Source organism: Mytilus edulis, chromosome 1 (assembly GCF_963676685.1).
Source record: "Mytilus edulis chromosome 1, xbMytEdul2.2, whole genome shotgun sequence".
In the NCBI taxonomy this organism is placed as follows: Eukaryota; Metazoa; Mollusca; class Bivalvia; order Mytilida; family Mytilidae; genus Mytilus; species Mytilus edulis.
The window spans coordinates 119,122,206-119,148,161 of record NC_092344.1 but is presented as its reverse complement, the minus strand read 5'-3'; the positions used below and the strand labels follow the sequence as shown (position 1 = coordinate 119,148,161).

The following is a 25,956-nucleotide window of genomic DNA, read 5'->3' as shown; positions in this document are numbered from 1 at the left end:
ATTGTTGCATAACCCCTTTAATCAGTAGTTGTTACCTCAACCCCTTTAATCAGTAGTTGTTGCCTCAACCCCTTTAATCAGTAGTTGTTACCTCAACCCCTTTAATCAGTAGTTGTTGCCACAACCCCTTTAATCAGTAGTTGTTGCCTAACCCCTTTAATCAGTAGTTGTTGCATAACCCCTTTAATCAGTAGTTGTTACCTCAACCCCTTTAATCAGTAGTTGTTGCCTCAACCCCTTTAATCAGTAGTTGTTACCTCAACCCCTTTAATCAGTAGTTGTTACCGCAACCCCTTTAATCAGTAGTTGTTGCCTAACCCCTTTAATCAGTAGTTGTTGCATAACCCCTTTAATCAGTAGTTGTTACCTCAACCCCTTTAATCAGTAGTTGTTACCTCAACCCCTTTAATCAGTAGTTGTTGCCTAACCCCTTTAATCAGTAGTTGTTGCCACAACCCCTTTAATCAGTAGTTGTTGCCTCAACCCCTTTAATCAGTAGTTGTTGCCTAACCCCTTTAATCAGTAGTTGTTGCCACAACCCCTTTAATCAGTAGTTGTTACCTCAACCCCTTTAATCAGTAGTTGTTGCATAACCCCTTTAATCAGTAGTTGTTGCCTCAACCCCTTTAATCAGTAGTTGTTGCCTAACCCCTTTAATCAGTAGTTGTTGCCACAACCCCTTTAATCAGTAGTTGTTGCCTAACCCCTTTAATCAGTAGTTGTTGCCTCAACCCCTTTAATCAGTAGTTGTTGCCTAACCCCTTTAATCAGTAGTTGTTGCCACAACCCCTTTAATCAGTAGTTGTTACCTCAACCCCTTTAATCAGTAGTTGTTGCATAACCCCTTTAATCAGTAGTTGTTGCCTCAACCCCTTTAATCAGTAGTTGTTGCCTAACCCCTTTAATCAGTAGTTGTTGCCACAACCCCTTTAATCAGTAGTTGTTGCCTAACCCCTTTAATCAGTAGTTGTTACCTCAACCCCTTTAATCAGTAGTTGTTGCCTAACCCCTTTAATCAGTAGTTGTTGCCTCAACCCCTTTAATCAGTAGTTGTTGCCTAACCCCTTTAATCAGTAGTTGTTACCTCAACCCCTTTAATCAGTAGTTGTTACATAACCCCTTTAATCAGTAGTTGTTGCCTAACCCCTTTAATCAGTAGTTGTTACCTCAACCCCTTTAATCAGTAGTTGTTGCATAACCCCTTTAATCAGTAGTTGTTGCCTCAACCCCTTTAATCAGTAGTTGTTACCTCAACCCCTTTAATCAGTAGTTGTTACATAACCCCTTTAATCAGTAGTTGTTGCCTAACCCCTTTAATCAGTAGTTGTTGCCTCAACCCCTTTAATCAGTAGTTGTTGCCTAACCCCTTTAATCAGTAGTTGTTGCCTAACCCCTTTAATCAGTAGTTGTTACCTCAACCCCTTTAATCAGTAGTTGTTGCCTAACCCCTTTAATCAGTAGTTGTTGCCTAACCCCTTTAATCAGTAGTTGTTGCCACAACCCCTTTAATCAGTAGTTGTTGCCTAACCCCTTTAATCAGTAGTTGTTGCCTTCCCTTTTTGTAGATATAGATTCAGATTCAATAGTTTATTAAAATCTCACCACATACATAAAAGTATAAACACATTATATAATTTGGAATGCATGTGCCATTCTTAAAAGAACTATGAGAGACTGTTATATATAATTATAAAACAACAGAATTAAAATATAGTTTTGTTATTTATACAAAACATAAAAGTGCAATATCACCATGCACATCCAAGGATAAAACCTGATACATGTACATAATAAAAATAACTGATTTTTAACGGTATATCTATTTCGTCGTAATAAAACATTATGGCAGGTTTTGGCAAAAGAACTACAAACATTTTCATTCTTGAACAAAAATATAAATTTTTTTATCATCTGACAAAGTTAAAAACATATCATTTTGTTGAATTATATCAATAAATAAAGACTGCCTTAAATCTTCATATAATGGACATGTTAACAATACATGTTTTTCATCTTCTATATTATCACAATTGAAACATAATCTTTTATCTAAATCTTATCTTTCTTAACAACCAGTTTCAATTTTTGAAGGTGCTACTCCACATCTAAATTTCGCATACGCACTGCGATATCGAATAGGTATATTTCGCAACAAATATTGTTCAGTAGAGTATGAAAATTTAAACAGTTTATAGGTTCTTAACTTATTTTCTATCTTATAACTATCTTGGAGTTGTTGCCTTCTCTTTTTGTAGATATTTCACTCCATTGAGTTGTTGCCTAACTATTTTTGTAGATATAACACTCAATTGAGTTGTTGCCTATGCTTTTAATTACATATGACACTCCACATTTTGATGGTCAGGCAAAAAGAAAAGAGCACTACAATAAATTAGAATACATACAAATTAGATGTAAATTTAAGAGATTTTAAGGCAAAAATAGTTACAGACTATTTGTATGGACAATTTAGACTGAAGTCTTGTAACAATATATCAGCAGACTCTGTACACCTACATAACATTGGTGTATCTATTCCTGAGAAGTGAATTATTTGATGAAGTTGGCCCCAGCTGTGTAACATTATGTTAGGGTAATAGAAACAGATGTCTAATCAGTGTGTTTTTCTTAATACTGGGAAAAGGTTAATTTGAGAAATTATTTCTCTACTTAACATCAGTCTGTTATTAAGATTGGAATAGATAATCATTTTTCTTTATGGAATTTTAATACACATCTTCTAAAAACATTATTTTTCAAATTGAAATTTAATTGAAATTTTTCAATAGATTTACAAATTATCTTCTATATAATGTAGGTATAATAAGATTGCTTCATAATCTGTTTGGAATCTTGATTAATTTTTAAAAGAAACCAAATAAAGACCAATCACATAAACTGATGAAAGATTTTTGTGGCTAAATACAGCCGCAGATAATTGATATAAATAGGTAGAACATAAGTAGACAACATCAATGATTTCACCAGGCATCAGGCACACCTTCAGATTTACTTTGTTTGTGACATTACATCTCTTTTTGAAGAAAAACAAGTATATACTTTTCTGTTATAAATAAATAAGTTATAAAATATTTTGTTATCTCTATTTTCTACCTTGAAGTCTCACACACAAAACCCAAGAAACAAATGAAATTCCACTCCTCATAACATGCACAGCTTAGAATAACACAAATTTCAAATTTTGCAGACTGGCTTAAAATATAAATGAAAACAAATGTGATGTATGATTGTATAGTTTATTTCTGGACCATGTGGTTGACATACTTCATCAATCTACAGGTGCATCACTGCAGAGAATGTGCATTAGTAAGTCATGTTTATCAAACTATAACATACATTAGTACTGAACTGGAAAGTCAAACATGAGAAATGTCAGAAAAATGTCAGATATACATCCTGACAATCAAAAGATATTACAGATCAAACAATGTTAAAACTTGAGGCTCACGCTATTCACATCAATGAATTGAAGTCAAGTTTAAAGGCCTGTTTTAAAATTCTGAACCATTAACCTGGTTTTAAAATTTTTTTTGGTTAACAGTTTTTTGACAGGTCAGTCTAAACCATGCGGTTAAATGGTTAAAGAACATTTCAACCAGGAAAAGGCATGTTTTAGATATTTTCAAAGTGGTTTAAAGCTTAAACATTTTTTTAAACCGTTGCGTTTTTGTTCTCCCTTTTAACATGTTTATGGTTTAAGCTAAAACATTTTCCAGGTTGATTCTAACCAGTAACAAGGTTTTCATGTTATATTTGTTATTCTCGTGGTGTTTTGTCTGATGCTTGGTCCGTTTCTGTGTGTGTTACGTTTCGGTGTTATGTCGTTGTTCTCCTCTTATATTTAATGCGTTTCCCTCGGTTTTAGTTTGTTACCTCGATTTTGTTTTTTGTCCCTGGATTTATGAGTTTTGAACAGCGGTATACTACTGTTGCCTTTATTTGAGTATAAAAAAAAAGGCCTTAATATATTAAAAAAAAGGTAAAATCACAAAAATACTGAACTTAGAGGAACATCATTTCGAAAAGTCCATAATTACATGGCAAAATGAAATAACAAAACACATTAAAAACGAATGGACAAGAACTGTCATATTCCTGAATATAAATTAGATCTACAGGTCAGCTGGCTAGAACCTTATATGGGATTCAACCTATCATTTTCACAATTGCAACTATAGAGCCTTATATGGATTTGGAAACAAAACTTAAATATTGGTTTCATATAATAAATGGATCCCTATTTATATTGATATGACTCTGCCCAAAATAAAGGTTCAAACAGAATTTGTGCAGAGAAAAGGTCTGATATAATAACCAGAGGATTGGAACCAAATATTCAGGCTATATATAGATTCTACCTCTGTATCAAATAGGATACAACCTTTCTCCACTGGAAACAGTTAAATTTTAACTGTAGAGACTGGAGAAATATTGTATTGTAAATGAGATTTGGTTGTCAAATTTGTTTCTCTAGTGATTTTTTTTTTCATTGTTTATATGCAAAAGATTGAGTTTTGGGAAACAACTTTTAAAAGTATTAAATTCACTAAAGTAACATAGCTCCTATTCAGGAAATGAAATTTTAAATTGTGATGTGAAGTTTTAAAGTAAAGGACTTAAGGTTGTATTTTTTTAAATTTGACTTTTAACTGAGATTCCTGGTGCATGTCTCTACCAAACATAGGATACGAAGCCAACCATAAAGTTTATAAGTAGTTTACAAACTGACATTGATACCATACATTATTATGATATATTTAATTATTTTATTTATGATAATCTATAGAGCAGAGAGGTGGGAACCTTTTTTTCTATTCAAGTAGGTTCAAATAATTTTCACCTCAAACAAAAACGTAAATCTTCTTTATAATTTATGTACAAGAAAAAAAGAAGCTGAAATTAAAATGTTATACTTTTTTCACAAATACTCTGACACAACAATTAAACATTATTAAATTAAATCTAGAAGGTAACTATCTATCATTTATCTTTTTTGTCCACCAGGCTTTAACAAGACATGTAGATAAAAGTTAAGAATCATATTTGGAGACAGGGGAGTATCCAACTGCTTATGCTATGACTTTGTCATTTTAAAAAGTCAGAATTTTAAAAAACAATTGAAAAACTGTATGGAAAGTAAATTTAGCATTTTTTTAGCATTAGAGTTGATAAAAGATATAGGTAGCTATCTAATAATATAAATAAGACCTTACACTGCTGGTGACAGGGAGTAAACAGTATTTCAATATAACACTTCTATAACTACTTCTATGAGATTTGTCAATATCACACGAAATATACAAAGATCCTTGCAGTCACGGTGAACTGGTCAATGGTGTGCCCCAGGTCAGATATCCATATCAGTATTAGATTATATTAATGTCCACTTCATACCTACAAATCTGTCATTATCCTAGTCAAATACACTGATTATTTATCATTATGGTCAAGTTTAGCCTATCTTTATAACACCTAATTCCATTTAATCCATGGACCTACACTGAAATCTTTGACTTTATTTGTTTTGATGTCAATATCTGATAATGTTAATCTTTCTCAAATTTATTTTGTTCTAATTTCAATTCTTCTTACTTTTTTTTAAAACATGTTTTCCTAAAATTATTTAAATTAAAGTGGTCTCAGAATATGTGTGATTGATGGATGGCATGATGTTTTACAACCAGTTGCAAATGCCTCATGCATATCTGGACATAGTTTTCTGATTTGAATTGTTTTACATTGTCTTATCAGGGCCTTTAATAGCTGACTATACGATATGGGCTTTGCTTATTGTTGAAGGCCGTACGGTGACCTATAGTTGTTAATGTCTGTGTCGTTTTGGTCTTTTGTGGATAGTTGTCTTATTGGCAATCATACCACATCTTCTTTTTTATATAGTACATGAACCCTGTAACAGTTCACAGGAAGAACAATCATATCTGATCTGGCCAGATTTTGCTCTCATTCCTAAATACTATGCCAAGCTTAGGCTGAATAAAAACTGATTCAAAGTCTTAGATTTAACAAAGTTGAAATCAGATGATGGACAATGGACGGCAGCTAGACTTCCAATGTAAAAAAATACATATTTTTGCAAGAACATAGAAAAGAAATAGAAGTTATATGGTTCAATCAGACAACTCTCCACAAGAGACCAAGTGATGTAAATAGAAGAGGTCATTGCACAGCCTTTGACTTTGTACAAGACCAACAGGCTGAGCTAGATTTTGAACAAGCTATTTCACAAGGCAACAGACGGCAAGAAGATATGTTACCCCTCAACAGACACATTATTCACCTGAATCACATTATTCAAACACCAACCCAACCAGTCTTTTTCCTTTGTTACAAATACCTAGCAGAAGCAGAATATACCAATTTTCATTTCTTAGCATTAACTCATAATCACATACAATTAAGGGGAGCACACCAAAATGAGACTTATTGAGGTATTGCAAAAAATGTGCCAGAGTAGGGTGATTTCTGACAATGCAGTCTGTTACCTTGTGAACTTGCACATTATAATTAACATGTTATAGTCCTAAATATACATGAAATATTTGTTGCTGGAGGTTTAAACAGCCATGAGTCAGTCAATCAACATTCAAAGATTACTTATAAGAGCGATGCAATCAAAAATCTCAAATCTCTTGTTTTCTTTGATTACCATCCTGAAACAAGCAATTATATTTGCAATTTTTCTACCAAATTTTTTCACTTTAATCTTTCTTTTTTTTTTCCTCTTTAGTTATATAACATCCTATTTGTCACATCTCTTTCTGCATCTTATCTCACCATGAATCAAAATCTAATAATAATTTAAAAACTATCTCTGTCATCAACTACAATCAGATGATGAAAAGGAATGACGTTTTCTTTTACAAAATACAAATATATTTTTTCTGTATCAAAGAAATATAACAAGACAAGTAATCATTTATATATTTCTAAACATGTAAAATTAATTAGTTTGGTATGAAAACATGCAGACTCATCTTTATTTAATCATATTTATAACCCAGCAGAGACAGAAAAATAAGCAAATCTACTTCAAAAGACAAATACAAAAATCTGTGTATAAATCTATAGGCAGAGGTGAACAAGACAAATAGTTACTAACATGTAATCATCTTTTATAATGTATAAAACATTTCATATTCGTCAAAACAAAGTGTTTTTCAAAACAGTCATTATCACCATAATCAGTTTTTATTATTTCATTAAACATTACATGTTGAGTATTTCTATCGAAATTTGGTTTAAAAGGAGTAGGTCCGGTAAGACCCCTTTTTGGCCCCAAAATATAACAGTTTTACAAAATTGTTAAAATGTAAACTTTTAGTTATTTATTGGACAGTTGAATGCTTCTGCTACATAAATATGGGCTGTTTTTGACAAAACAATGCACATATATCGGGTTGTAGCGCCATTAAGTCATGCTAAATTACTGAAATCTTCAAAATTCTAGCATTTCAGTTAAATTTTAGATGGTTTCCGTGTAAAACGAAAGTGGCCGCATTCGTGTTCATCCTTAATATTGAAATATAAGTTGTATTTTATGACAATACATAACATATATAAAGGTTGTGGATGAACACGGATGCAGCCACTTTCATTTTTGACAAAAACCATCTGTAAAGTGACATTTTTCAGCATATTTGGTAGATTTCTCATATTTGAGCTTGAATCGGATCGTTTTTACTGACTAAATCAGTTTGTCAATCTTTCACTTAAACTAATTGAATCAAGTGAAATAGACACTTAAGTGTTTAAAAAGTGGTCAAAATCTTTCGTCAGATGAAACTGAAATTTGAGGCCAAAATGAGTCCTTACCAACCTACTCCTTTATGCAAAATGACAGAGACAGAATAAACATTAATAAGTCTGGGATCCATAGTTTACTGGGTTTTTTTTTATGGAATCTTTCTAAAAGTATAACAAAGGCATATACAATGGACCTTTATATTTTCAGCTCAAGATATAAAAATTTTTAATGCTAAAATAACATATGGTTAACTTGTAGAATTAATGAATCTTTTACTCCAAAAACTTTGCCCTTTGTAATATGTAGCTTTATTACTATCCTGGCATACATTTGTATATATGTGTATGGAATAACATAGCTGAGCAGAGTGGTATAGACATTGAAAAGACTGATAAATATCAATGGCAGATCCAGAAATTTTCATAAGTGGGGGCCCACTCCTGTCATGCTTCAGTGATTCCCTATATAATCAACCAAATTTTTCCCAGAAAAGGGAGGGGGCTGGTCCCCTGCCCCCCTAAATCCACCTCTGAATATGTATATTTTACCTCAATTATAGGTAGCATCAGTTAAGTAAAATATGTTCTCTGGTGAAAGTCATCACTCTTAGGCGAGTGATATGAGAGCCAAATTTACATTTTTAATGCACCTACCTAACACACGGCTAAATTATATATCATTGGAAAGCTAAAAATGTGTACTTTCTAAATATCCCGGTCGTCAAAAGAAATTATGGTGCATTTTTTTTTAAATCGAGGTCAAAGGTCATGGGTGCAATTTCAATTCACGGATACTTCCAGTAGAAAAATCGAGTCAAAACAAATGCAAAAACGAAACAATTATACAGAAATGCTGTATTACTGTTGGAAAAATATATTTCTATCATAGTATTAATTAATTTTGGTTGATTTTAACGGTAACGCATGTTACGTAACGTTTTCTCTCGGAGACTTTGAAAATTAACCATTAAGTCACACAAATGTATCTGTAGTCGCCCTTGCATTATCTAAATCTTATAATACCTCCATATCATTTGATTGCACGTATTTACAAACATATATATGCAAATTTGATATAAATAATCCGAAACAAAATATTTGAAGCAAGGGGGAAATATAACATATGACGTATTTTTAATTGTTTAAGAAAGTTCCATGATGAGCTGTACATGAAAATTGAGGAAGCGTATGGTCTCCTGTTAGTTTGAAAGCCTGCCAACCGCTTCAAGATCAGAAAACAATAGGGCGATTTTTTTTAAATGTTAAGTTTGCAGGATCATACCGCAATTTCATTTACATAAAAAAAATCAGATATGATAAGAGTACTACATTGTAACTAACATAAGTAAAATGAGTATAGTGCTATTAGTATATTTTTTATCAACAAAATTGTGACAATTTTAATATAAAAAATCACAAGGAAAATATGATCACTCATTGTACGTCAAACTGTGTTTGATTTTACTTTAGTCGGTCGCCGTGTATCTTGAGATATCTAATTAATCAAACAACACTTGACAAAGTAGTTTGTCTTTTTTTTAAATTACGCTAGTGATGACATTCGGCTACTTTGGCACTAAGTATTACTTTTTTATATCTTTTTTTACCGCTTCAAACGTAGGACAATGTTATCCTAATATTGAACCTTTTATTTGGCTTTCTTATGTTAATATCCCGTTAGCGTATAATCTAAATGATCGAAACGTCGGACCAATGGGATGTTGGACCATTTAGTTTTCGGAATATTGCGATATCGGAATATTAAAGGTTCATTTTAACTTGTAATTTCATCATTCTTATATCGGTTAACATATCCATACAAAAACAACTTCCTTGGCATGGGCTATATCAGTACAGCAGAGGTTTTGCTCAAAGCGGACACACGATCTACTATATACAGATTGAATAAAAAATTGGGAATGGACATGAGGGATTTGTCAAAGAGACATCAACCCGTTTAAAAAGCAGGCCACGGCTGAAGACCACCAATGGGTCATCAATGCAGCAAGAAACTCCCAAACCCGGAGGCGTTCTTCAGCTGGCCCCTAAACAGAAATATACTAGTTTGAAATGATAATGGACGTCATCATACTTAGCTTCGAAATATACTCAAGAAATAAAATAAAAAATCATACAAAACTAAGGAAGGCCATAGGCTCCTGATTTGGGACAGGCGCAAAATTGCGACGGGGTTAAACATGTTTTTGGAAATCTCAACCGTCCCCCTATACCTATACCAATGAGTGAACAGATCAAATCTTCTAGAAAGTTGGATGACATCATACCGGACCGATGTTGCCTTTTAGCCAACCAAAGTCATACGGAGAACTTTTATTGTTTCTGTAGTTAGGTCGACATTGTCTTGGATAAAATTTTGACCCCAAGAAGAAAAATAATGCCATGTAGAATGTGTGCCCCATTTTCAATTTTTCTAATCTCCTGAGTAGTCAAACTTGTTAATAATTACCAAAGGTGTGTCCATAAATACGGTGCATTTGTAATAATAAACCTAAAAGAAAAAGAGTAAAAAACAAGAATGTGTCCATAGTACATGGTTGCCCCACTCGCACTATCATTTTCCATGTTCAGTGGACCGTGAAATAGGGGTCAAAACTTTAATTTCAAATTGAACTTAGAAAGATCATATCATAGGGAACATGAGTACTAAGTTTCAAGTGGATGGGACTTCAACTTCATAAAAAAAACTACCTTGAACAAAAACTTTAACCAAAACTTTAACCTGACTTCTCACTATCATTTTCTATGTTCAGTGGACCGTGAAATTGGGGTCAAAACGTTAATTTGGCATTAAAATTAGAAAGATCATATCATAAGGAACATGTGTACTAAGTTTCAAGTTGATTGGACTTCAACTTCATCAAAAACTACCTTGACCAAAAACTTTAACGAACGGACGGAAGAACGAACGAACAGAATGAGGCACAGACCAGAAAACATAATGCCCCTCTACTATCGTAGATGGGGCATAAAAATTTATAGAATATATACATTCTACTTAAGCCATACATCTAAGAACTTTGTCAATAGGAATATCGTACGCTTTAATAACGGCCGCAGATGCGCCAACATCCAAAAGACAATACAGAAATGTTTTTAAAGCAGGTGGCATAATTTCAATTGTATAATCCAGTGAAATGTTTTTAGATAATGGATATTCATCTGAGTGGATTACAACTTTACCCTTTATCTGCTTCCGTAAAATACTGGTAGCTGCATAAAGTGCTTGCAACCAGTTTCGCAGTCATTGCTCAGATCTTTAAATTTTGCAGACTTTATATCACAGTAATTTTAAACGAGTAATTTTCCGTCATTACGGCATAAGACAAAATTATAGAGCTACTGTATACAATAATGGATGTACCTTGGCCTTGTTGATGCTGTACTACATGTAACTATAAGTTGACCATATATTTTTAGTTTTTGTTGAAGCTGATAATATGTTGTCTAGTTTTCTCGGCGGCGATCCTCGGGCAGAAATGAAGCCCGGTTAACTGATCAAATAATGAAAGTTGTTAAGCAGAATACTTCCTTGTGTACAGGCACGTCATCTTTAATCGTCAAAATGTTAGTAAAAGCTGTTTTATGTTCAGAATTAAATAGCTCTTTACTTTCTGATTTCAAATTTTGTATAGCAAATATTTAGCGATGCATGCTCGAAAGTAAACTATAAAGATTTCATAGTAAAATTATCATGAGTTATTTTGTAAATCAGATCATTGTAGGAGATACATTGTATATGTAGTAACACTCAATACAGCTTGAGTTTGCTCCTCAGAGGATACCTATTGAAGTTGTGTAACTTGCTTATAGGCTTTATACATTTGCAAAATATACAAACAGACAAATCAGAATGAGTTGTAGATCTACTGCCTTCGTTGATATATGAGAAGAGACTGGTCGGTAGAATTGGTACATGTAGTACAAAGTCTTTCTACAGACAAAACAGAAGATGATAGGTTGTGCTTACTGTTGAAATATTTATAGCAACTCTTATGATATTTTATATTTTCAAATGGGATGTTTTCATTTTTTTCATATTCATCGACCAGTCTTCTGTAAACTTCATCTTTTCGTTTTCCCACTGCGTCAATACAACCGTATCTTCATTTAAGTGTTTAACTACATAGTTTCTATGTAGTAAATACATGTACATGACAGACTATGCATATCTGTGTCAATCAATGGATAGTTTTTGCTTTTTAGCATAGGAATGGTTTCATTGTGAACTGGATTGTGAAAAATTGACACGACTCGGAGAATTTTCTACAATTTTCCGATACGATTTCTTTATTTAGAAAGGGGTGAATTCTACAGAACTCAAAAACTATGTTTTACTTTGATTTGATCTTAATTTCGGACGATTTTATATCTGTTTAAGCTACACTGAAGTTAAAGATAGAAATAGAACCGTTTAAATATGATTTATCGTACTCTAATATCACTATTAAGTACACGGAAATCGACTAATATATTCAGTAAAAAACGATAACGAAATAGAAATGGGATTCCGGAGACTATAGTGATTTTACCCAACAACATAAAATTACAGAAATTCGTGATTTTAAGAAATGTTGAGATAAAGTCTTGATCTTGAATGAAAAAACGATAACTGATGAGTAATTTGGTGTGTTCTAAAACGGATAGAGTGCAAAAGCATTTAATAAAAAAATAATTGTAGATCCGAAAAGGTCAGGATTATGAAAATTTTCGTACAAAATGTCAAATATTTAGAAGGAATGCAAAAGCATGCGGACTTACAGTTGAAAATATTGTTTTTCATTATTTTAAGAATCTAATTCACTCAATTATTCTGTCTAAAAGAAGAGATACGACTAATTTCCTTTGCTTGAAAAACATGTCGTAATTTTATAATTTTCAACTAGTTTCTGAAATAAACGTCAATTTTACAAAAACTGCACCGTACGATTTTGTGACGACCGGGCAAAAATCAAAGTTAAATCATTATTCTTTCATTTAAAAAAGAAATTAGCCGTGTGTTAGGTGGGTGCATTAAAGTCCTTAACTAGACGTCTTTTTCAAATATTACACTCGCCTATCTCTGATATTGCTCCAAGCCAAATTTGTTCAGTTTTATTTGGGATCTTGTGGTTTTAGAGTTTTTAAAGCACTATCACAGTGGATAGGAAGGCTGATCAGATGGCATCATAAATAAAACTTGTAGTATCATGTACTTCGTAACTTCACAATAACTACTTCCATTTCTCATTGTCTAAATAAATCTTGTAGAAAGGAAGATATTACATTTGGCAGTCACTTTGACACAGTTTGGATACTGTATGATGTCAGTTAGGAAAGTCCTTATCATAAGAGATGAATTTCTAGGTTATTGAAGTACAAAAAAGAACAATGCTTTCTTAGCTGTCATACACAATGGTTTAATCTAATAATGAACCTCTAGGGTCTTCTCATAAATGATGTTTTGCTATAAAAATGAAAACAATTGGAAAACATACCTGCCACATAAAAAGACAAATCTTGAGTCTACAACATTATCCTGTGTCTATAAAACCACAGAGACGAGAAGTTTTACAACAAATTTTGTGTTTTAAAGCAGAGAAATGAAAAATGATATAACTGCAAAAAGTATGCTATGGTCTAGTGATTACACTATCAAATAACTCCTGCATGCAACATAAACCAAAAGTGTCTTATCTTAGTGCCAAAACATGTAAAAAAAAATCATAAATCCATGTAATAGTATCAACAAAGAGAACCTTTCCACAGAGAGATACAACTCTATATCCTGTGTAAATTAACTTACATGGACTTTATTACTAATCATAAACTTGTATATAGTCTACACATCAAACATAAGTTTTCATAAACCTGCTGTAAACTATCAAACAAAACACCTGTCTAACCCTGAAACAGGGGTTATAACTCATCTGATCAAAGTTAAAAATAAATATTTTCTGACAACTGAAATAAGATAGTAAGAAATACAAATTATGATTTAAATTGGCCTACTTAAGAAACTAATTAATTATAATCATAAAGTACAGAGTATGATTAATGGACTTATCAAAGGTAAAACATATGCCCCACTCAATTTACCCTAAAAATACATACCTTACCAATCCTATCCAAGTTACAGAGCAAAAATAATTCCACTGACACTAAATTATCTGTGTATTATGACAAGTAACTTCCAAACAATTTCACTGTTTATTTTGTCCAGGTTAGTAATTAACTGAACTTGTTTCTATTGAACAACTGAACCATAATTCACATTCTACAAAGTAACATTTGACAAGGGACACCACTCTGGCTTGTTTAAAATGACAATGAGGACAATCGTTTTGGTTATTACAATGTCCTCTCTGACAGGCTATGACCCAATGACAATGACAGGTTAATATTTGTTTGTGTTCTACGAATGTTGACATCATTAGTTTATTGACATTAATTGTAAATACCAGGAAGATAGACTGTGTCCTTTGACAAACTCATTAATTTTTATAATTATTACATATTTGTCTCTTTACAACAAAGAGAATACATAATAAATTAAACATGTTCAACTTCATGTATTGGTAAAGTATTTTTTTTGTATTCTAAAACCTAGTTGGAATCATTTTACAATTTGCATCCCAATGAGTATCCTATAAAACAATACATCACCCAAAACCTTATGTTAAACCAGCATCATTTCCAGAATGGCTTTCGGTAAAGATACTGATCAATCTATGTTGACCCCTAAATGTCTTAAGGGTCAATCTTTGTCAGTATTGTGTAGTTGGGTTACTGTAACATTTGTATATACATTGCATCTCATTTTATTAATTTCAGTATGGCTTAAATTTCAGTGCAAATATGTGTCTCTGAGTACTCCGCAATAGTGACAGAGACAGAAGTGAATCAGGAGGATATTAACTAAATCAAACCAAGCCAGCTGTCTATCTAACATGTTACATAGAACATTCACTGTTATTAGAGGACAAAATACTTACAGTAAAAAAATCCTATTAATTGACCAAAAATCTACTTCACATATGCTTAGGAACATTCTAAACGACAGACATTCACGATTAAAAAACCTTAGATCTTTTCTCAGCTTTCATAAAATGTAAATATTTTTTTTATCAGACCACCTTCTTGTGAGAAAGTTTTAGAAGGACTAAGAAGTTCTATAATCCTTTTGGTTTTTTTCCAAGTACCATATGGTATAATATAAACAATAAATATTTCATAAAGGGTGTAACTTCATCATTTACAAAGTTATATAAATATACATTTTATCTTAACAGATTACCATCTCTAAGCATTGATAGAAAAGTGACATACATGTCTATTTCAAGGAATATTCATCCATCAAAATGCTTACAGATATCAAAAACATAAAGAGTTTTTTGAAAATCCAAGGTAAACATTAGACATTAACTGATAGACAAAATAAATTGAGTTGGTGCCTGCAAAAACTGTATTTTACAACAGTATTAATTATAAAGTATCAATTTATTTGTTTTTTGCAGTTTTATGTTGAAAGAACAAAGCCAGGGGCTTTACCTGGACTTGGTCTAAATGTGTCATCTATTTTCTGGGGATCAAATATTATTTACACAAGAGGGGTGAAAGATACCAGAGGGACATTAAAACGCATAGAACATACAGATTATTCATTTCAATTTGCCAAGTTTTGTTTGTTGGGGTGTATGTCCACGTAAGAATAACAGAAGATTTCAACCTGTGGAACATATACCTCAATGAAACAGCAATTAAGATACTACAGTTTGACTCCTATGTTTCATTGTGAGCTAGGGTGGTCATGTTTTTTTATCAACATGAAAACACCAAAAAAATATCATCATTTAAGGGTAATAACTCATATAAAATGTCATGATTTGTTTTGGTGCACAATCATTAATGGAAGTTAGAAGGACTTATTCTATCTGTTAAGATTTTTTAAAGATATAAGACAACAAAGAATATAACCATATGTATCTATCTTTAGCAATGTCGGAAATGTTGGTTGATGTCATCCTTGAAATTGGACCAGTGGTTTCAGAGGAGCAGATTTAAAAAAAAAAAAAATTTAGAACCAGACAAAGCTGACACTTAATAAGTCCAGTCAGGGGTGGATCCGCCATTTTAAAAAGGGAAGGGGGTTCCAACCATATGTCCCCATTCAAATGCATTGATCGTCATAAAAAAATGAGGGGTTCCCCCTCTGGATCCGCCACTCCAATTGATGACAATGATTTATGTGGAACTCTTGGCTGGGTGATTTGAAAAGTACTTGAAACCTTTAAATTCTTGCTATCACTGTCCCACAATGCACAGTTAGCAAAAGATTCCTCCGTACATATACAAATTTTCTTTAACTGACACATTACAAGCAATAAAACTCAATACACCAAGATATTTTTCTTGCCACCCCTCCTGGGTTCATATTTACATGTCGAATGATAAAGTTGTTACATGTGAATTAAGAAATGTGATTTGTACAGCTAAAGATTAAAGGAAACTTGAAGTGTTAGTAGACAAGATGAAAGGCCTGTATCAAACAGAGATGGGTCTCTCTTGACAATACTATCTTTTACATAGGAATCATTTAAATCACATTATATCTATCATTATGTACTTAATATCTGTATATATATGTTTATCTCATTTAAACTTGTTATGTATTATAAGTCAATAGATACTAGGCTAACATATTCTTATACAAGTTCAATTCCTAAAGCCTTGTTGAAAAAGTAAATGGCACATTACAAACTTCCAAAAAGAAACTTAAAAGGCAAACTCCAAAAGATATTGTAATGAAAATGTAGAATTGATATTTGACCTACCTGTAATATTTGTAAACAAGAACCTAGCTAGAACTAAGTCTGTCACCTTGACCTTCAAATTTAGAAACTATTTTGTTAGCAGTGACTGTGAAGGGACATACAACATGGATAAATAGCATTATATACTATTACAATGTCTATAGGCAAACTGTATGTTTGCTGATAAAATCAAATCTATAGTACAACATAGTGCAGTTTAAAACACAAACCAGGCTGAAAAGAACAAGATAGCTTCCAGAATTCAACAGGGTAACTGAAATACTCTTGAACACTGGCTAGAAAGAGGTATATTATAAGATTTTGTTTTCTATCTCTACCATAAGAAGATAAGAATAAGATGAGATTCAAATTTTATTAATCTAATAAAGAACCCATAAAGGGTACCATATAAACAAGTCAATGTTAAAGACACCTTGCCATATTTATACAAGCAGATAAATGGCATTGTTCTACTGCACTACAGTTCTATAAATAAACCCTATGTGCACAATACAGTCTTATTTAAGAAAGACATTACCATATCCTTTAAACTACACCTTTTGACTTGTAAATGAATAGTTAAGTACAGTACTTGTTGGAACAATGAATTCCTAAAATCTGCACCTAAGAAATCTATTTTGTTATTGTTTTTTTCTTTGATGGAACGAGGACTATTAGTACAGTACAGAGTGGTCTGAAATAAGACTTACATTGAACACAGGGCAATGGAGTGTAAAATGTAATCATACAATGTTAATGAAAATAATAACTAAATGAAATTCTCTCGATTCGTTGAATAAAACAAAAATAATTCTCTTGGCTCTATGAATAAAACCAAATTAGAGGACAATCAATAACTCATTAACTAAGTGTTTAATTATTACGCTTCATAGAAAACAGACACAAACAAAACAATGTAATATCTGTTACATAAAAACTTTAAACTTACAATTCAATTAGGCTTCAATAATAAGAATCATTTAAGACTTTCTTCTTACTTTCATTTTAAAAATCAAAGGCCCAAACTTGAGACTAGCAATATCTACTTTTCATATATTCATGTATTACATTTGCTTTTCTAACTAGACAAATGTTTTCATTTAAATTTCTCACATTGCAAATTTCTTGAAGGATAAAAGAGATTTTTAATTTCAAAATTAAACTTTCGATAATTTAACATTAAGGCCATCAATAAATATCTAAAAATGAATTCATAGGATTTTGTTAAGAAATATACAAGTCATTTCCACTTCATTTTACACCATGCAAAAGGTCAAACAAAATGTCCCAAATCATATGACAATACCTTAGGCTGTCATTGTAGTGTGATCTATCACCAATGATTGAACTCCTAAACTGACATGTGAACTGATGTAACATATATCAAATAATTGACCATCTACATCAGTATGATCTTATTAAAGACACTTTACCATCACCCTTACATGGGAAGTGTGTTCTTATTAAAGACTCTTTACCGTCCCCCATACATGGAAAGTGTTTTCTTGTAAACGACACTTTACCGTCCCCCTTACATGGGAAGTGTGTTCTTATTAAAAACACTTTACCGTCCCCCATACATGGAAAGTGTTTTCTTGTAAACAACACTTTACCGTCACCCTTACATGGGAAGTGTGTTCTTATAAAAACACTTTACCGTCACCCTTACATGGAAATTGTGTTCTTGTTAAAGACACTTTACTGTCACCCATACATTGAAAGTGTTTTCTTGTAAACGACAACTTACAGACACCCTTACATGGAAAGTAAATGCATAATCAAAAGTACTTATTTCCTAACATCATCTATTTTACAAGAATATTTTCGTTGAAATCTCATATTAATATACCAAATTATGATTCACCATAAAAAAAATATGCAATACTGTGATTCATACAGTCTAACAACTTTCATCATCACTTACTTGTATATCCTGGGTCATTTACAATTCTTCGTTTGAAAAGTTTTCTTTTTGAAATGAAGATGCCTCTTCCTTTGTAAATTATCAACACCCAAGATAAGATGATGTGATAAGATTTTCCTCAAATTTACTTTTTATCACCAGTTAATGTATCAGATGATTCTCATTAAAGACATCTTCATTTTACATATCAACCAAAACTAGCTCAAAACTTTGTAAAATCAAATACTGGTACTTGAATAAAACATTACAAAATAAATGGAGAATGTGTCCATGGGACACATATGATGCCCCTGCTTGCATATTACATTATAAAGAGACATAACGTAGAGAACTGTAAAGTGATGCCATCCAAACTCAAACTTGAACTGTATTTTGGGATTACATTATAAGCATTGTGTAAAAGTTTCTTAACATTTGGATGAGGCAAACTAAAATAAAAGAACAGAAACAGAAAATTCAGCATTTTTTTCATTCAAAAAGGGGCATAACTCCAGAACAGTAAAAAGTGGTGCCAACAAAATTTGACTTTGATCTCATTTTTGTGGGAATATGCATTGTGTATATGTTTCATAATATTTGGTTGACGCAAACTAAGGTCAGCAACAATTATACAATAGTCAGCATGTTTCACTTTAGTATAACTACATTTGTATACTATCAATTAACTCCAGCAAATATAGAAAGTATGCTGAGAGGGTAGATCTTCAATTTTCTGTTCACTTAAAAACAGAAATCTCTTAGGTCTTGAAAATAAACAACCCTGGCAGCTGTTCTAAATAATTACATGTTTTACTGCAGAATTAACCACCTGATAAATCTTCCATATGGCTTAAAAAATCTTTATAACAATATACACTTCTTTCAATAATTTACATTTAAGTAGGCATGGTCTGGTTGCATGGATGTTTTATATAAATCTTTTTTATTTCCTCAAAATCTATAATTTCTTATGTCAAGTCAGAGACATATATGGTCAAGTTAAGCCAATATCTGTCTTTTTAAAATAAACAAAGCAGGCTTTATCCCTTGGACTAAATTATATTTCTTCCTAATAATATATTAACAAGGGTCATCACTGTCACAATATCATTTGGTCAATAGCTATAGGTATTTAGTCACTAAATACCATGGCAAGTGCCAATTTTAACAAATATTCTTTACAACTGTTTTACAATATCAACTCTATACATTAGAAATATCAAAATGCATTAGAGACAAATTCACTTCAAAATAGCATTTTCTGAATATATGATGACAACTGTCAACAACTCTATCCCTTATTCTCCTACTAAATGCTAATATTAAACCAATATTCCCTTGATAAGTTAGGTTAAAGTTACAGGAAATGATATAATTGAAAATGATGGTTAGTGAAACCTTAAATTATAGCCAGGATAACAGTCCTTAGAGAGAGGTTCCAATACTGATTATTCTCCTAATATTTCACAATCCTATACTTAATAAACACTGTCACAGTCTTCACTATACTTGTCATGTCTTCAACAACACAATCATTTCACAAAATTAACAAATATAATGAAAAAAAAAAAAATTCTCCTAAAAATGCTTTATTAACAAGTTGCAAATACTGCCTTCAAACATAATAATATTCTTGCAGCCTTGAAACATGGTTACATTGTTGCATGTAAAAAGTTTAATCAACATTCAAAAACACCCTTATATCAGAACATTAATTTTGATTTAAAACACTAGAAATGCAAACTAAGGTTTTAAATAAAACACTATTTGGTAGATGATTATATCACAACTTATCCTATTTTAAATCATAGTATTTTAAAGTTTAAAAAACAAGTGAAACTGCGAGCTACTGCTCACTGATGATACCCCGCCGCAAGTGGATAATATTAATAGTGTAAAAATATGGAAGTGTTCGGTAAACAGGAAGTTGTCGAGTGATGAATCTGAAAACGCATCACACGGTATAGCTGACTTATAAAAATCCTGAAACCAAATTTCAGAAATCCTTGTATTGTAGTTCCTGAGAAAAATGTGACGAAAATTTTTAACTTGGTTATCATGTGTAAAATCATACAAGTGTTCGGTAAACAGGAAGTTGTCGAGTGATGAATCTGAAAACGCATCACACAGTATACCTGACTTATATAAATCCTGAAACCAAATTTCAGAAATCCTTGTATTGTAGTTCCTGAGAAAAATGTGACGAAAATTTTCAACTTGGCTATCATGTGTAAAATCATACAAGTGTTCGGTAAACAGGAAGTTGTCGAGTGATGAATCTGAAAACGCATCACACGGTATAGCTGACTTATATAAATCCTGGAACCAAATTTCAGAAATCCTTGTATTGTAGTTCCTGAGAAAAATGTGACGAAAATTTTCAACATGGCTATCATGTGTAAAATCAGACAAGTGTTCGGTAAACAGGAAGTTGTCAAGTGATGAATCTAAAAACGCATCAAACGGTATGGCTGACATATATAAATGTTGATACCAAATTACAGAAAGGGTGGATGTGTAGTTCCTGAGAAAAATGTGACGAAAGTTTCATGGGACGGACTGACTGACGGACGGACGGACGGACGGATGGACGGACTGATGGACGGACTGATGGACGGACTGAAGGACGGACTGACAGACAGAGGTAAAACAGTATACACCCCCCCCTTTTTTAAAGCGGGGGTATAAAAATTGGCATGTATAAGAAAAGCATTTATTTCTCTTATAAATCCTTAAAATTTCCTCTTTATATTTAGCTGTATAGTGTGCTTGAGGGGCAGGTACAGTTTAGATTCATGTAAGGGTTTACTTTAGGGATAGGGCATATGAACTGCCACTTAAGAAAGAATGGTTGGTTAAATAGGGAGAGAAAATTTGCTTTGCAAAAGGCTTTTTTTCCAACTTTCTTAATATTTTTAAATTCATATGTTGAATAAAAAAATAACAAACACCATTCAAATCAATTCAACTGTATTGGTATCTTAGAAAACAGAAGTACTGCTACAATAGCTAAATACTTGTCCATAATATATTCAGGGCAAGCAACAAAACAAAAATAAACTTTTTTACAAATCCATACATTTTTTTTCAATTTCGTATTGATTTTATGTCCTTCATTTTAAAATTTCATTTCTAAGTAAAATAACATACCCTAGAACAATTTGCTTTCAAGTGCCAATCTCAAACTCTGTTTGTATTTCAAAATACTCCTACTGCTTTCACAAACTCTATTATTATTTTTTAAATTAGATTTTCAAATTTGACATGATTTTAGATATAACAGTTAATTGTATGCTGTTGTAGTTTTGAACAATTTAGTTGCACTGAAAATAGATTGATATCAAGCTAATATTAAATGTTGAAATAAGATTCATATTTATAGAATAAAATCGAAATTGCATACAGCTTAAACACATTACTGAATGTAATAACCAGAATATTCAAGTAAAATCTAGGTTAAACTAAACCCTGCTATTTATCAAGATTCAGTAAAAACTCTTAAAGAAAACTTTTATGTAAAAGCTTAAAAAGCAAATTAGTCCCGAAAAAATGCTCAAGAAATGATGCAGTTTCAGACAATTACCTACCATAAAATTTTATTATAATGATATTTTTAAAGTTTAGACACACAAAACATATCTATAGAACCAAAGAATTCTGATCTCTATTGTTGAATTCTAGTAGATAAAGCAGGGTATGGGGGCTGATTATTTTCAGTATTCGAACAATAGTCAACATCTAAGCATCATCATATGACAATGTTTTATTGTTACTAATTTAGCTTTTAACAGACATTGTTAAAACATGTTTTACATTCATCAAAAATAGAACTAGAATAAACAAGAGTGCACACGCTGAAATGTCTCGCCTTCTATACTAATCATGATATTATGTTGATAGTCCTAAGTATAAAGCTAAGCTTTATTACAACTGTCACATAAACTTAACATTAACCAAGATAACTAAACAAAGACCAATGAACCTTGAAAAAGAGGTCCAGGTCAGATGAACCATGCCAGGCAGACAGGTACAGCTAACAATGCTTCTATACAACATATATAGTTGACACATTACTTATAGTTTAAGAAAAATAGACCAAAACACAAAAACTTAACACTGTGCAATGAACCGTGAAAATGAGGTCATGGTTAAATAAACCTGCTCGACTGACATAAAGATCATAAAATATTTCCATACACCAAATATAGTTGACCTATGGCATATAGCATTAGATAAAAAGACCAAAACTCAAAAACTTAACTTTGACCACTGAACCATGAAAATGAGGGCAAGGTCACATGACATCTGCCCGCTAGACATGTACACTTAACAATCATTCCATACAACAAATATAGTAGACCTATTGCATATGGTATGAGAAAAACAGACCAAAACACAAAAATTTAACTATAACCACTGAACCATGAAAATGAGGTCAAGGTCAGATGATACCTGCCAGTTGGACATGTACACCTTACAGTCCTTCCATACACCGAATATACTAGCCCTATTGCTTATAGTATCTGAGATATGGACTTGACCACCAAAACTTAACCTTGTTCACTGATCCATGAAATGAGGTCGAGGTCAAGTGAAAACTGTCTGACAGACACGAGGACCTTGCAAGGTACGCACATATCAAATATAGTTATCCTATTACTTATAATAAGAGAGAATTCAACATTACAAAAAAATTGAGCTTTTTTTTTTCAAGTGGTCACTGAACCATGAAATGAGGTCAAGGACATTGGACATGTGACTGACGGAAACTTCGTAACATGAAGCATCTATATACAAAGTATGAAGCATCCAGGTCTTCCACCTTCTAAAATATAAAGCTTTTAAGAAGTGAGCTAACGCCGTCGCCAGATCACTATCCCTATGTCGAGCTTTCTGCAACAAAAGTTGCAGGCTCGCGAAATGTTAGCCAGTACTCCGATTGTGAGATCCTTTTGTGAAAGATTTAAGTTTAGTTAACTTTTGATTGATGTTTATTGCACATCAATTTTTATACATTGTAGATCTCATAGTCATACATTGTAGATTATTTAGTCATATGATACATTGTAGATCAAATAGTCATACATTGTAGATCAAATAGTCATACATTCTGGATCACATAGTCATACATTGTAGATTACATAGTCATACATTGTAGATCACAGAGTCATACATTGTAGATCATTGTAGATCAGAGTCATACATTGTAGATCATTGTAGATCACATAGTCATACATTGAAGATCACTTTAATAGTCATACATTGTAGAACATATAGTCATGTCATACATTGTAGATTACAGAGTCATACATTGTAGATATCATAATCATAAATTGTAGATCACATAGTCATACATTGTAAATTACATATTCATACATTGTTGATCACATATTCATGTCATACATTGTTGATCACATAGTCTTGTCATACATTGTAGATCATATAGTCATGTCATATATTGTAGATCACATGGTCATACATTATAGATTACATAGTCATACGTTGTAGATCACAAAGTCATGTCATACATTGCAGATCATAGTCATGTCATACATTGTAGATCACATAGTCATGTCATACATTGTAGGTAACATAGTCATGTCATACATTGTAGATCACAGTCATTTATGTAGATTACATAGTCATACATTGTAGATAACATAGTCATGTCATACATTGTAGATCACAGTCATTTATGTAGATTACATAGTCATACATTGTAGATAACATAGTCATGTCATACATTGTAGATTACAGTCATTTATGTAGATCACATGGGTAAACAATGTACATGTAGAGTTATATAGTAAAACATTGTAGAACACATAGCCATGCATTAAAGATTACATATGTACAGCATAGATGCATTACATCTATGGTTACAGACTTTCTCACTATTCATCCCTTAAAATCTTTTTCCAAAATTCTGGGCAAGCATTTAAACATTTCTTTTTATAGTTTTCATGATACAGCAAAAGTTTTAAAGTATTTTGCAGTGTTGCTTCCTTTAAATAATTGTTATGTCAATCAGCATGTTTCATGTTTACAAGCAAGTTTTCAATGAACAAAATTTTCTATAATCTCTCCCAATGTTTCTGGCACTTATCAATAAAGATTTCCCTCCAGGCTACAGATGCAAATGGCTCCACTTTCATCATATAATCATTGAAGCAATATTTTAGTTCTAATCAACACTAATTAATTGCCTTTTATTTTAAATGAACAAGAATTATTCATTAGATCAAATTATTTCAATAAAATTTAACCTACCTCTACATGTTGCTATCTCTGTTTTTGTACTTATAGTCTGTTTCATGTATACAAACACAAACTATAGTGTGTTTCCAATTAGTCAAATGCGGTACCCTATAATTAGCTATTTTCTTTAACACAAATGGAGCCAATATAAATACTAAGGTGATTTTGTACCCCAGGATTCTATGATATATAATATTCCATAAATATTTGCAATGTCTTCAGTCTAGACAACTGTGAAGACCTAAACGCATGTTTATAAAATGAGGCAAAAGAAAAATATGTGCCTGGTGGTTTTTTTTTATAACTTTAGAAGATCATATTTGAAGATGCATCTTATAAAAACTATTTAGATTTTTATCTTAAAAGCTTTTGAGTTTTGATTTCTATCAGTCTGAGTTTATTATAAGTACTCCAGATAAAACATATGAACATACTGTAGACCACAACTAGAAAAGAACAAATGCAACATAAAAGCTTTTATATCTTCCATTTACAACCCTATTTTATAAATTAACTTTATTATCCCACAATACTGAGCAGCAGACATTTCTACAAAAGCTTCTTTACATCTCATAACTGTATTATTGCGATCCTATCTGGAGTCCATTTATATCTTTATTTACCCACATAACAAAATGACATCCATCAGCTCCACAAATCAATGCTGGTTTTATGCATACAATTATACCCACTATTAACATTAACTACTTAATGAAGCATATCAGTGGAATCAACATTAAAACAAAATTAATCTGTATATGTAAATCATATGTAAACATCTAAGTGAAGATAAAAGTCTATTTTCCATAAATGTTTCAGAGTAAACATAGGTTCTCACTTTACAGTGTTCTAAATGAAGAGACTGTAAAAAAGAACATTCTATGTTGAGTGTTTTGTACATAAAATTTATTATCAAATATTCAGTAATGTCCTTGTTTCTAATTTGTTCAAAAGAGATGGCATTATGTTATCAAACTAATCTCAATAATATTATCTCTAGTTTAACATAAAATCACCACTGATCAATTACTGACAGTTTGTACTTCACTTGTTTTAATCTTCCCTTTCCCTGCTTTATTTCGTAATCTTCCCTTTCCCTGCTTTATTTCTAAATACAGTGTTGTTCAAGCTCAAATATGATATAAATGGCATCTAAACTTTTTCTATATCAACTGAATAGTTGAAGAATAAATGAGTTTT

The 25,956-nt window shown here is 31.8% G+C and overlaps 2 protein-coding genes across 7 annotated transcripts in view; both read right to left on the bottom strand.

The window, feature by feature from the left end:
• Positions 1–25,956, bottom strand: part of LOC139502732 (uncharacterized) — an 81,589-nt gene that overhangs the window by 38,354 nt on the left and 17,279 nt on the right. The window lies entirely within an intron of this gene.
• LOC139503353 (heparan sulfate glucosamine 3-O-sulfotransferase 1-like) overlaps positions 1–25,956 on the bottom strand; it is a 52,761-nt gene that overhangs the window by 17,689 nt on the left and 9,116 nt on the right. Inside the window, exon 1 of one of the 6 annotated variants that reach the window (XM_071293144.1) lies at positions 24,769–24,875. The exons of 2 other annotated variants lie outside the window; for them this stretch is intronic. The gene's annotated coding sequence lies outside the window, so the exon portion shown is untranslated. Of the gene's footprint in view, positions 1–13,280; positions 13,391–13,896; positions 14,007–17,901; positions 18,109–24,768; positions 24,876–25,956 lie in introns of those variants that run through there. 3 more of the 6 variants (XM_071293183.1, XM_071293174.1, XM_071293152.1) reach the window with 3 other exon arrangements.